At 37.5% G+C, this 10,997-nt stretch overlaps 1 long non-coding RNA gene across 1 annotated transcript; it reads right to left on the bottom strand.

The window, feature by feature from the left end:
• Positions 1 to 820: 820 nt before the first annotated feature.
• Positions 821 to 9,740, bottom strand: LOC139589993 (uncharacterized). Its single transcript, XR_011679182.1, has 2 exons — positions 5,996 to 9,740; positions 821 to 3,165 (listed from the first exon to the last, which is right to left on the bottom strand). It is a non-coding gene; the product is annotated as an uncharacterized lncRNA (long non-coding RNA).
• Between the last annotated feature and the right edge of the window lie 1,257 nt (positions 9,741 to 10,997).

The following is a 10,997-nucleotide window of genomic DNA, read 5'->3' as shown; positions in this document are numbered from 1 at the left end:
TAATCTGTGGTAATTATCTATAATTATGTTTTCCTTGCAATTTAAAATAACTTGTCTTTTTCAGTAGGGAACAACCCTCTTTTTCACTTTTTGCCACCTTTCCATAACATTGATTGCCTTTTTGTCAAGAAAGAATGCGCCCCTTGAACTAGAAGAAATATCAAGGAATTAGTAACTGGTTATAGTTATTCAGGGACAGAAATACTTTATATGGAGGTCAAATGGGTTGTTTAATCAATGGATATCAAATAAAATGACAATGTAGATTATTAAAGAAAATCTTCCCACCACTGATATTTGTTGTATCATTCAGAAATCTGCTGAAGGAAAGTGGCAGAATCTTTTGTGTTTCATTTGTAACATGAATCTGATGCTCCTGTTCATGAATCTGCTCTCTGACAGAGATGACAGTGGAAATGGAATGAAGGAGAAGAATTAACTTGGACTGGTATTGAGGAGACTTATGAGAATCTGCAAGGCCAGTAGGGCATGAAGGTAGATAAATCTATGAGTAGAATCTACAGAGGGGAAGTAGAGCTACATTGAAACCTTGAAGATATCTGAGAATAAAAACACAGTAGCACAGATAGCAAAGGATTATTAAAATTCTGATAGAAATATCTGATAAGTTATCAAAATATTAAGAGGCCTGTCCAGCAACAGTCATAAAATGCCTGCATAAAAATTTAGACATATATACCCCAAGTCCTGCATTCACAGGTATGTGGATTATAGAACTTGACATTGGACTTCTATAGTAAAGGAAATGTAAAAATTTCAGTATTAGACTAAAAAGATGGAATATCAACATTTCAGTAGGTTTCAATTTGAAATTTTTTATTGAACAGTTTATTTATGCATTCCCATTTCAGGCTTAGACATTCAGACATATTCCACCTGAATTTTTGGATAATAAAAGATTTTTATTTTCTGTATAACGTACCAATTCTCTGCCAGAATTCTATATTTGAGCCTATACCTACAGTGGATCTCTAAGCTTTTGAGGGATTTAGCCAATCTGAAAGAAATGAACAAAAAATAGTTTCCATAAAACAATCTGTTTGTAGTAAAATTAAATAATTACAAAAAACTCTTTGAAAAATAGTTACAAAAAATGAAATAATTTCAAACCAAATAATTTAACTATATGTTTCAGGATCAAAGACAAATATCTGGGGTTTTATTTTGTTTCATGATTTTCACTTTAAAATTTTGATCGGGGTGAAAATGTATATTGTCTCTCTGACTGGATTGAACAGACATTCTGCTTCAATGACTGTGTGCTTGATTTATACTCAATGTTCAATAAAAAGAGAGGATTTTTTGGGTTTCTACTTCTAGTGGCATAGTATACATTTAAGGATGAAGAGATAATGATGCAAATGCCAGAGAAGCTGCTTGAATTTTTAATTTTGAATGCGCCAGAGATATTACCAAGATAATATATTTAAGAATAAAGGCAGGAAGTTTCTGTGAAATGCTGAATGCAAGAAGGTATAACAATAATGAATAACATATTGTTTACTTTTAAAAGTAGCTCAGATCAAAATTAATTAGAGATAATATTAACTGACAGAGTAAACCAGGGTGTTCATAGGTATAATGAGAAGCTGAGCTGGTTAACATCTGCATGGTTTCATTTACCCCTGTCAGCCAATGAGACAGGCACATCAAGACCAGATACTTTGCAAAGTGTTTCAAGGAGTACACTGAGAAAATATTCAGCAAATTTTCATAGCCATATGGTCAGTGATCTATACTGGGGGTTCTCCTCCCTCTGTTCCTGATGACCCAAGAGAGAGACGAAGGCAGTGCACGTCTAACACCAGTCCTTCACTCTGGCCTCTTTCTTGACAAAGGCTTTAGATGGTGTTACTCAAACCAAGGCTTCCTTACTTTCCAGGACTTTTTGCAGTACAAAAGTGAGATTGAGACGCCTAAAAAATCTTTTTCTGAAGAATCGGCAACTTTTTTCAAGAGAAGACCAAAGGGGAAGGGGTTAGGTTGGTGCAATGTCCTTAGAATAGGCCTTTGCAATAACTAGTTCTTAGGCAACAGGCATAGATGACTGCTATCACACATGAGTAAATGCAGCTTGTAACTCAGTTGTTTATATTGTTTGGGGTGTCGTTCTTCCAATATTAAGTAGTAAAATATTTTATCTGATACTAATTTATGATTAGTTAATATTTTATGCAGACAACAGATCTTATCTGTATTATTGCCAAAAAGTGTTATATTCTAATAGTTGGCTTTTAAAGAAAATAGAAACCTGAATTTGGAAGATGTAGGACAGATTAAAAAAAAATTGGAATAATGAAGGTTGTAAAAGCTGTAGAGGGATTTTTCAATTTAATGTCCAAAACTGTGATTGTGAACCATATTAAATAACACTGCTCAATCATTGTAGAAAAGACTGGTGCATAAAATTCACACTGGAAACATTTAAGATTTCTTTAAAATTATTAATTCCATTTTTCCATGTCATTTTATTATGACACCCTGAGATGTCCAGATCATCAATTCAGTAAGTGGTAGTGGATTGACCCTATCTGAATGCCAAGCGTTCACCAAAGTCATTCTATCATTCACCTTCTCAGCTGGATTGGGAAGAAAAAGTATAACAAAGGTTCATAGCTTGAGATAGGTGAGGGAGAGAGATCACTCACCAAATACTGTCATGGACAAAACAGACTCAGCTTGGGGATATCAATTGAATTTTGCTACCGACAAAATCAGAGCAGGATAATGAGAAGTAAAATAAATCTTAAAATATACCTCTCCCTCACCCCTCCCTTCTTCCCAAGCTCTTCCTTCCCCACCAGTAGTGAAGGGAGGTGGGGAATGGGGGTTACAGTCAGTTCATCACTCATTGTTCCTGCTGCTGCTCAGGAAGAGGAGTCCTTCCCCTGCTCCAGTGTGGGGTTCCTCTCATAGGTAACATTCCTCTAGGAACTTCTCCAACGTGAGTCCATCCCATGGGCAACAGTTCCCCCCAGACTGCCATGTGGGTCACTCTTCCATGGGGTGCAGTCCTTCAGGCACAGCCTGCTCCAGCATGGGTTTCCCCTGGGTTGACAACCTTCTCTTGGGCATCCGTCTGCTCCAGTTTGGGTCTCCTCCGTGGGCTGCAGGTGGATCTCTGTCCCTGGGGTTCTCCATGGGCTGTAGGGGCACAGCTGCTTTATCATTGTTTTCACCATAGGAGCACCTACTACCCCTCCTTTTCCACTGACTTTGGTGTCTGCAGAGCTGTTCCTCTCACATATTGACACTCTGCTCTTCTTTGGCAGCAATTATATCTGCACAATAACTTTTTTTTCCTTTCCTTCTTTAATATGTTATCACAGAGGTGTTACCACCATTTCTACTTGGCCCAGCCTTGGTGAGCAGCAGGTCCATCCTGGAGCCACGTGGCATTGGCTCTGCAGGACATGGGGGAAACTTCTGGCAGCTCACAGAAGCCACCCTTGTAGCTCCCTCGGCTACCAAAACCTGGCTGTGCAAGCCCAACACAGTCAAGTATATAAATCCTATTTATTTCTAGCCTGAATTTACTTAGGGCTAGTTTATATCTGATTGTTCTTTTGCCAACATCACTTAAATAGTTCATCTTTTCCCCTGATACCTGGCTGAAGAATTTACAGATAAAAATTATTTTCTTTTGAATTTCTATTTTGCTTGGTTAGACAAACCAGCAAGGTCTTTCAATGTTCTTTAAAAAAGATTAGCTCACCAATCACCCGTTCATCCTACTAGCGTCTCCTTGCTCCTTTTCACTTTGAATTTACCTTTTCTGATTATTGGTATCCAGAATTATATATGTGTTTCAGATGAGATTTTGGAGATATGTATTTATTTTTACTAATTGCATTGTCCAAATAAGTGGAAATTAAGTCAGCCTCATGTTTTGCATTGAAAGGCAGAGACTATGAAACTCAAATATCAAACTGAAATTGTTTCTTCCCTTCATATATTCTAGGCATTATATATGAGAACCAGAATCACACCAAAGAAAACATATTAATTTACAGCAGTATAATCCCTGTTCACTGAATTTCTTCCTAGCTACTGAGAGGTGCTTTTTTTCCTTGCTTTTAGGCTATGAATATCCATGAATATTTCATGTTTTTATTTCTATAATATCAGTTTAGTTCCCTGTAAATTTTCAATATTGTGTAGCTCATGTAATTGCATATAACAATAAATCATGTACCTTTATCATACCACTTATTCCTACTCATTGAATATATAACTGTCAAGAAACAACTATGCCATCATATTTCAGTTTCAGTAAAAAAATCTTATTTTATTGTGGCTTTCACTCATTTCCAGATGTCCTCCCTTCCTTGAAAGAGACAAGTCTGGGCGATGCCAGATTAAGATGAAATATCATCATCGCAACATATTAATTTTTCTTCAAAGATCTTAAAATAGCTTTCTTATGCTTTTGCTGGAACATTTTTCATCTTGCTTCAAGGGGAAAAACATGGATAAGAAAATCAACATCAGAACTTCAAATTGAGTGGTATATCCTCAAAATGTGGGCTGCAAATTTAACTACAGTGGCACAAACACTGTGCAGAAATAAACAAATACATCCTGTTATACTGGAGAAACATGTCCTTTTGGAGTCTGCACCCTTTATACAGAAGTAACAAGATGAATGTAAATAAGTAATATTTTCTAGGCATACTTATGAGATAATGCAAATAAAAAGGCAAACTTCTCTTGTGCACATTTGAACATTATATAGTCTTTTCTGAATCAGATGTATAATTTTTAAATTCTTAGAGATATATCAGCACAAATTTTGCTTGGAAAAACAGCTTATAGAAAACACTCAGCTCGTAATCACTGAAGTTTTCACCAGTCTAGTATCTGACAGTATCTACTTGTCTTAGTTCAAATGAGAGAACAGTGTTAGACTAATAACACATATGGTATGAAGTTTTTACAAGGTAACTGTAGAGACGTTTTCAAACAATCTAAAATGCAAATAGAGTATCAGTGCTATGTTGTACAGGCAGCTTTTAGGATATATGAATGCCTCTGAAATTATATTTTGTTCTTGTGAATTACTTTATTAAAAAAAACACTTCAGAGTGGGATTACAATGCAAGTAATTGTATATATATATATACAATTGTATATAAGTGAAAAATAAGGAATTGAAAAGTGCTTGTATTTTCTGGTGCTTTCATTATCAGTCAAAATAACAGTGAGTTAGTGAAACACTACCAAGAGAGCAATCAAGTGTGAGAAAGTGAACAGAAAAAAGCTATGTAAAGCCTCATTGGCAGAGAAATATCAAGTTCTGTCACTCTAGCCTTTTTATTTCAATGCTGAAGAATGGAAATAGCTAATTTGGATTTTTATTTAGGATTTTTCTGTCAGATGCAGAACATATAACAATTATAGTTAAAGTCCCTTGATTCATTTCAGCAATTCTGTGCTCTGCCCATATCTTTCCCTGAAGGATCACTCATTTTTTGTTGGCATAATAACCAACCTCAGACTTAATCTACATACAGTTTGGATGATTCTAATTATTTTTGTTAGTAAGGAGACTTTTTTTTTATCATTAGCATGTTATAACTTGACACTATGATGTGTTTCTCAAGACACATGTAAGTGTACTTCCCTGATATCTCACTGCAGACCAGAAAGCTCATGTTCTTGTGGCAAATTTTGTCCCTCCTGGCCTCACTGGGGTCCTCACCTGGCCTGTGCAGTCAAAAAAGGAAGGCTGAGAAATTAATGTGGTCCAACCTCCCAGTTTAAGCATTTGACATTTTCATGTATGTAGAGTAATTCACAATTAAATTTTGTGGACAAATTTTGTGCTAATACAAGCATTTACTCATGACAGCTGAAGCAGACAACATGATTGAGAATGTTTATAGAAGACAGAAATGCTGAAATGGAAGGAAGAAAGCATATGTCATTTGCTTACACTAAGGATACATGAGGTGCATTGTTCTCTTTCACTTACCCAGCTGATTTTATGTCCTTCCTGAAAATGTGGCATTCAGGGCCATGGAGAGAGAAACTTCCGTGTGAGAAAGCTGCTGTCTGAGATTTCCAACAGAGAATGCTTTCAGGAGCACTCCCAAGGAGCCACCTTCAGAGGTATATTCATGTTCTTGGGCTCAATTTCTGTGAGACATGATATTTAACTGCTCACAACCACTAAAAGTGGCAGAAAGAGGGAGAGAAGTATGAGAGGACAGGAAAGTACTGCTTTTTTTCTTATGGCAGCAGTAATCTATTATGTCAAGATAACTGCCCTTGAGATGGAAATCTAATTCCTCAGCACCCTGAGATAGCCACATTTGGGAAGAGTATTCTTACTCATATAGTTCATCTTTATGAGCTTTTTGAAGTACTGTTATAATTCCAAAAAGTTTAAATTTTTTTTCTAGAATACCACAACTATTAAAAAATTGAATAATTCAGTAAAATGTCATATGTAATAATAAAACCAAAGATGACAAAAAAAGTTATTAGCAAGTTGTGAGTGCAGGGGATTTACATGTCCTGAAATTTTACATTCAACTTAAGCATGCAACACTTACATGGTATCAAATATTTTTTTCCTTGATGGTCTAAAATTTTATCATGCAGACACCAGGATTCATTCACCTTGGGAGTTTGCTAGACTCAATCCAGTTGTTGCATTATGGAGGCAAGGATGGGTGTAATTCTGAAATTACCGAACCCGGTATGCAAACAGCTGGAATCTGTTACCTTCAGACGAGGTCCAGTGACGTACTTCCCTTGCTATCAGCGAGTTTGCCTTTCTGCCATGACTGCCCAGGGCCTTTTCCTTTCTGTGAATAATGTCCACCCACCCAGCTGCACGCCTGGCCAGGAGATGCACATTCCATCCACTGCTTTGGGCCACAGGGTTGGTTGAAAGCCCAGCCAGGATGCACACCCTGCTTTTTCTGACAGTACACATTGCTGCTAAATAGCTGGCAGGCTAGGAAAGATGCTCTGCAGGCTGCACCAAGTCCTTGAGCCGTATGTTATGCAGGTCTGTTCTCCAACTCGATTTTGTTTATTTCTCTGTGCGTCAGTGGTAGGATACGGAACTGTGATCTCTTATTTAAATATATTAATGTATTTCAGAGGCAGAGGGCTTTTAAAAATCATTATTTCATTGGTATGTTATCACTTACTTTTAATATGAATTTTTATATATGGTAGTTAGTCATCTCAGAGTAAACAACAGATGTATACACCTATATTATAGTTTAACACTGACATTACTATTAAACAATAATAAGAAAACATGTCAGAAACTTTATTGATTAATAAATGTGACAAGAAGAAGGAACACTCTAAGTTCAGTTCTGCTTTCAGAAAAATGACTGAAAAAGGCACATACTTCTTTTCAGGACATTCTAAAATGCCAAAATTCCTGATCAGACAAGTCTATATTTGCTGCTGTATATGAAAACTAATTTAGCACAGAATAGATATTTATTGATTTTTACCTCCAGACCATGAATTCCCCTGTTTCTGGGGTAAAGAAGAAATAAAAAGAAGAAAAAGTAATTCCTACAATGTAGCAGCTCCAGCTGCAATAAAAGTCTGTAGATTTGGTTCTGATTAAAAAGGAAGGTTTGTTAACTTGAAACCAGATTTTCTTTGCACTCTGGAAGTTTTACACCTCACTATTGCTTAAACCAATTTACAGCATTAACTTTGAGGTATCAAACATTACTTGCTACCTCTGTTAAGGGAATTGAGTCAGTTCAATCCTTGTCACTAAAAACAGAGCAGATCAGTGACTCCAATAAGGAGAAAGAGCAGTAACTTAGAAAACAAGTGAGAGAATAGGGTTGGTGTGGGTGACTGCAGTGCCTTTGAAGAAACTGATGCAGGGACAGATGACAGCTCTGACCCTCTCAGGATATTAAGGGACAGGTATTGAAGCTTAACATAATAAAATTAACTCATTTCAAACATAGGCATATTGCATGGCATAAGTTTTATAGGAGATAATCAAGGCCATCATCCATCAGGATGGAAGTAATTTTTTATAGCTGGCTGGAAATGATGGAAAACATTCCATAAATTATTGTGTGGTAGCTTACTGTCAACAAGATAGTCATGAGCACTTATGACCTGAATTGTTTAATTGTGTGTACTAAGCAGCATGATTTAATCCTTTCCAACATGCTCTTTTTTTGTTCTCTGTTGTTTCTAACAGAACTGTGATTTTTAATTTTACTATCTGGGCAGGGGTAACTCAGCAAAGGAATAACTTTTTTGTAATTGCACAGTATAGGGATAACACTGAATCAGTGTTTTAGAAAGTTCTCTCTATATATCTATATATACATATACACAACATTGGATTTATTAATTGAGAAAGATCATTGCAAAGTATTTTAGGACTGTGGAGTTATAAAAGCCCCAAGTCTGGTTGATCAATTTGATTAAATTTTGTGTTTACTATGAGCAAGAAAAAAAAGTTTAGTTTTCATTTTGAGACCAGCAAACCACAACAGAGTACGAGTAACTGGCCTTAAGAAGGAGATAGCAGGAAACCTCAGCTATGGAAAGATGAAAAACACCTTATCAGCAATGTAAGGTGTTATGAACTATTTTCCTGTCATCTACTCCATATTTGTATTCTTTCTGAGTGGTACAACGCAGCATAAAAGTGTGTTGCAGGCAATTCTTGCAGAGTATGAGAAACATAAGTTCAGAGGGTAACTCGTTCATCTGCACACACCCTTAATGCCTCTCAAGTTGTCCGAGTGAGGGATGCTTACAGATAAGACAGAACAATTATGTAAAAGCAAATCCTATCACATCGGCAGCTGACTGCAGAAAACTTACAGCCTGGAGCAAGGAGCAGCATCCATTTAGAATGAGACTGCACCACAGAGATATATATTTTCAGTAACTGAACTCCATCTATGTTTCATGTTCTAAAACACTCTGTATTTTGTGAATTTTTAATGTAACTGTGTTCCTCACTAATGGTGTTCCCCCATATGGCAGTTTCCACAGATTCCAGGTTGCTAAAGCACAAGAAAAGTTTTAGAATTATATCCTACATCATGTATTGATACATTAAAACTATTCATTTGATGAATGAGTAAAAATGCTATTATAAAATTCAATTTCTGATCCTGCTTAAGCCTGTTAAGAAGGAAAATAATAACCCCTTGTTAGTGTAAGAACTGCACCAACCTCACTGCTTTCTTGTTGTTTTCATTTTTAGCATGTGCATTTATCTGCTTCCAATTTCTGTTTCAAATACGCTCACAAAGGATCATCCTTTTGTTCTGACTGTACACATTTGTACAGTTTGGTAACTAGCCTCTAAGGCACTTCAGCTTTGTGTCTTTACACTTGTGGCCACTTATCAACCCCCTGCTTCAGTCTGGTAATTTTTATGATGGGACAATGAAGAATGTCATTCTGCCTTAAGCACCAGACACCATAGTACCACTACTGAATGGATCTGATAGTTCTACTAGTGAGTAAATAACCACTGTCAGAAAAGTTTCTCCCTCTGCACAGCTCTGACCCCTTATCTGGAGGATGTGCAAGAAATACTGTAGAAAGTGTCACATCATTGTCCACTACTTGGCACAGTATTGTTTACCTTATTCATCAATGCCTTGGATGAAGGTGCAGATCCCTCCTCAGCAAGTTCACTGGTGACACCAATCTGGGAGGAGTGGCGCACACCCCAAAGGGTTGCGCAGCCCCGCAGAAGGACCTCGACAGGTTGGAGAGATGGGCAAAGAACTTTCTGAAATTCAACAAAGGGAGGTGCAGGGTCCTGCACCTGGGGAAGAATAACCTCAGGCACCAGTACAGACTGGGGGCTGAGCAGCTGGGAAACAGCTCTGCAGAGAAAGAACTGTGAGTCCTGCTGCACAGCAAGATGTCCTTGAGCCAACAGTGTGCCCTGGTGGGGCAAGAAAGTCAGTGGTATCCTAGGGTGCATTGGAAAGAGCGTTTGCAGCTAGTCAAAAGACCTGGTTCAGCCCCTCTATTCAGCCCTGTTGAGGCCACGTCTGGAGTGCTGCATCCAGTTCTGGGCTCTTCAGCACAGGAGAGACATGCAGGTCCTGGAGCGGGTCCGGTGGAGGCCACAAAGATAATTGAAATACTGGAGCATCTCCCTTATGAGAAGAGGATGAGGCAGCTGGGCCTGTTCAGCCTCAAGAAGAGACAACTGAGAGGGGACCTTATAAATGTCTAGCAGTATATGAAGGGAGGGTGTCAGGAGGTGCCAAGCAATAGAACAAGAGGCAACGGGCAGAAACTGATACACAGAAAATTCCACATGAATGTGAGAAAGAACTTTACTGTGCAAGTGGCTGAACACTGGAAGAGATTTCCAGAGAGAGATTGTGGAGTCTCCCACAGCAGAGATATTTGAGATCCATTGGGATGCAATCCTGTGCCATGTGCTCTAGGATGCCTCTGCTTGAGCAGGTAGGTTGGACCAAATGACCCACTGTGGTCCCTTCCAACCCATACTCTGATTCTGTCATTTTGTGAAATCAAATGAAGTTGTCAAAAGAAGGATGATTTCATGAAGTCGTCCTTGTTCAGTTTTAATCTGTTGTTATAATGCTTTCCATTAGTTGTTGGAAAGCTTTCAATTCACCTTCACCTGAGTACATCACAACTAACTGGCAAATTCACTGGATTTGAGCTGCAAGTGACTAAGCACTTAGGAGAACTGTACTACACAAGTTTAGGTCGATTTAAAATTATGAAAGGAGTTTCTGAGATGATAAAGAATCTTTTAACTTTTGTATGCTGTGTGAACAAAGACTACTAAAGGCCTTAGAAAGCTAGAATCTTTTCTGGCAAGTTATTTTACAATAAATATGGACAGCACATCTCAAACTGAGACTGTAAAATTTGTTTTGCTATACTCTAAGCATTTCATACCATTTCTATATTTCTAAAAAATGTCTATTTTCATGCGACTCTATATATAAAGACATATA

Source organism: Agelaius tricolor, unplaced genomic scaffold, assembly GCF_023055355.1.
Source record: "Agelaius tricolor isolate 1412-34295 unplaced genomic scaffold, bAgeTri1.0.p SCAF_5, whole genome shotgun sequence".
NCBI lineage: Eukaryota > Metazoa > Chordata > Aves > Passeriformes > Icteridae > Agelaius > Agelaius tricolor.
This window is presented reverse-complemented; position numbering and strand designations above follow the sequence as displayed.